Below are 3944 nucleotides of genomic sequence, written 5' to 3' on the forward strand. Positions count from 1 at the left end.
ACAACTGCTCTGCTGGAAGCGTATAAATGCATGTCGTTGCCAAGTTGTTGCTAACGAAAATATGTGAATTATAGGGTAATACGCCCGCGCGCGATCCAAAAGCGGGGAACACATAGGTTTGTCGCGTCAAAGGGATCTGTTGCCGAGTGATCTCCTTCTCAATAATACCTCCATGGTATAACAGTACTTTGATGACTGCCAGGGCCGGGTAAGGTATTGTACAGCAATTAGGAATATATTTAAATACATTTTGTTTGTGTGTGTGTGGGTAACCCACCCATTTTAATTTTTTTTTTCTCATTTTCACATATCATTGACTATCTGTATCTTAGGATGAGTAAAATATGACAACACATTAATAGAATTCGTTCAATGACACCTATAGACCAGAAGGCCCGCGAACTAGGCTATTCCCCCGTCGTCACGAATTCTCTTTTATTCACGCTTCAGAATTGCCAATTATAACTTGTATACATTAGCCTACACTCTTTTCATCTTGATTGACTATTTTACGATGATTAATTACTGACATTGTTACATTTATAAATTAGCCTACTCTCTTTTCATCTTGATTGACTATTTCACGATGATTACCGACATTGTTACATTCTAAGGTTTACAAGATACAGTAAGTTGAAAAGGAATCCACACTTGTCTTTCAAGGCATGACAATTGCGAAGTTTACATTGGTATTTAGCCGAATTTCAATAATATGAGCATATATAATTGATAATCCTATGTAATCTATGTCTTCTATCATTATATTTTAAATTAATATTGCAATTGGTATGGATCTTGCCTTTCCAGGCTACTGTTTGATTGAAATACAATAATTAAGCATGTTGGCGTGTCTTGTAATTGAAAGTAGAGGCTTCGAGTAAGGCCGCATTTTAACTTGAAAAGAATAGTAATCTTGTTGGAAAATGTAATTTATAGCACCTTTGTTCAAAAAACTAGACAACATGATATCATCGGGGGATAGTGACCAATCAGAGCACGGTTATACACAAAGTGTTAAGTCCCACGAACTAACGTGTTTACGTAAAGCATTTTACACTTTTTTTTTTCTTTTTTTTTGGAGGACCTTAGAAACAATATCCAATGGATGGGGATTAGCGTATTGGGTATCCTAGCAGTCGGTAAAAATCGGAAGTGCGTCCAAAATAATAATGCTTGCCTGCGTGAATACTACGCGCCCACTTCCGACACACATCTTCCATGGAGAAGTATAATACAGCTTAGCAACCTCTGTATACAAACAAGTGTACTGTATTATTTTAACACCAGAATATTCCAGATTCCAGAGGTATGTATTCAGCAGTTAGCTAAACATTACTTAGGAATAGCGATGTCATGATTAAGGTACATCAACAGGCCTATATTTAATATACTTTGTGCTAAAAATGCAAGCATTATTATGTCCAATAATTAAAAAAAAAAAATACAGTATACTTTATGAGAATTAAAGAAATTGAGCATGTAGGCTTGCAATGGGTCTGCAAATTGACTTCTATGACTTCAAATCTACATGACTTAGCCTACAGCAGCTTAGCTCAGTTGGCTAATCTGGTGGTAGCCACTTTATGTGTGCGCTGAACCGTGGAGATCTCTAGGTCCCCGATTCAATTCCCATTGCTGCCTCTCCTTGTGTTTCAGCTGGAGGGCTGAAATACAAGTTACAATAGCGCACTGTATTTCGGATGAGATGTTTAAGCCATTGGTCCTGTGTGCATGTTAAAGAACGCAGTACACTATTTGGAAGAGTAGAGGATTGTTCCCGTGTACTGCCCAATCACCACCAGGACCCCAATAGAAATAAGTCTTCTTCTAGACTTTCGTAGGTTTTACTTGGTGTTTACACCAAATAAATCCAATACAACAGCATAGAGATTTATTTATACGTTTACAGCTCAATTTAAAAGAAACATTTTGTTGGCAAAAATTTTGATTCAGATATTTAATATCTGATTTTGCTTTTATCATAGCCATTAAGATATATTGTGGTCATAAATTTGTCTCAATTAAGTAACAGCAAAATCTGCATTGCCTTCTCACCAGAGGTCATACTGCACAAGGCAAAAGCCAGTGGCATATCTACGGAAGATGTGCACATATAAATATATTTTTTGAAATAGTATAATCAAACATTCTGTGATCTCCCTCCTCTCTGGCTGTCATACATCTCATATGAAAGATCTAATAATTGAATAATCGCATCAAATTCATAAAAATGAAAACAAAGAGACGAGTTAAGTAGTAAATATTCAATTTTATTAGCTACTGCTTTTTGAAATGCCAATGTGCAAACCAATGCATATATTACAATAGCAAACAATGAAAATCTAAATTCAATTGAGAAAAAAAAAAGTTATATTATTCCATCCCATAATGATATTTTATTCTTTGGAATTTGCCAAGATTGGAAAGGATAAGATATTTAATAATGATGAAGAAATAAAAGTAGGTAAAATAAGATGATTTTTTCCAGTGTCCAGACTTGAATCCTTCCCTCTACATTGTGTTCTGATGGCTGGCAAAAAAAAAAACGTGAAACTTGGAAGCAAATTCAGCTTTGGTTTATGATGAAAGGTAACCACTGTGAAAAAAAAAACAATACAATTTTATTATTTAAAAGAAAAATAAATATTAATAAAAAAATTATATTTTAATTGTCCTCTTATACATGATTCACAAGATACAAATGTTTTCCACCTTTGTTTAAGACTTATGTAAAGCGCCTAAAGGAATTTGTGATGCATTAGGCGTTATATAAAAATACGGTTTTATTATTATTTTTTACATGGAACATTATGTAAATCATTGTTGTCTTGTCTTCACACAAGTAAAACGGTATAATCGATTAAAAAAAAAAAAAAATCCTACAAATAACTTACGGCAATTTCATTCTCATAAACACCCTCATCATAAAGAACGGAATTAAGATGCAAGCGAATCCAACAAAAACCAGCAGGAATCGGTTTAGTTTTGGAGTGTTTGGGGTGTTGGACTTGTCGAGAATAACAAAGCCCAAACCACCAATTGTAAAAAGGAAACTAGAAGCAAGACCTTCCATAATATATTGACCATTAACTCTGTATGGCATAAATGCAACCTGAAAAAAACAGATGAAATAATTTTGTTTTAAAGATTCTGAAGAAACAATAAGGTACGGTGCACCATGTTCAAAGACTTGGAGTGAAATTATAGAAAATCTATGTATATTGAGCATAACATTAATGAGTAGAGCCTCAGAGGGGTAAATGATGATTTCTTGTATTTCTTTGCAATTGACCATAAATAATTGCCTTGATTAATTGCTATTAGCAAAGGGAAATAATTGGAGTCCCAAAAAAAGGACTACTTATGAATATGGTGGCAACTGACCAAATATGGTCGCTGGAAATGGAGACCTGATAGTCTGGTCCTGGCAACCACTGAGGGAAAAGTATGTGTCAAAGGGCGTAGAGGAAGACTATGATCTGTCTCTTATACACATCTAGATGTGTATAAGAGACAGGATATTTAATATCTGATTTTGCTTTTATCATAGCCATTAAGATATATTGTGGTCATAAATTTGTCTCAATTAAGTAACAGCAAAATCTGCATTGCCTTCTCACCAGAGGTCATACTGCACAAGGCAAAAGCCAGTGGCATATCTACGGAAGATGTGCACATATAAATATATTTTTTGAAATAGTATAATCAAACATTCTGTGATCTCCCTCCTCTCTGGCTGTCATACATCTCATATGAAAGATCTAATAATTGAATAATCGCATCAAATTCATAAAAATGAAAACAAAGAGACGAGTTAAGTAGTAAATATTCAATTTTATTAGCTACTGCTTTTTGAAATGCCAATGTGCAAACCATTAGTCATTGCCAATGCATATATTACAATAGCAAACAATGAAAATCTAAATTCAATTGAGAAAAAAAAA

This window comes from Anneissia japonica, unplaced genomic scaffold (genome assembly GCF_011630105.1).
Source record: "Anneissia japonica isolate Jap-2015-1 unplaced genomic scaffold, ASM1163010v1 scaffold287726_len2788222_cov184, whole genome shotgun sequence".
Classification (NCBI taxonomy): domain Eukaryota; kingdom Metazoa; phylum Echinodermata; class Crinoidea; order Comatulida; family Comatulidae; genus Anneissia; species Anneissia japonica.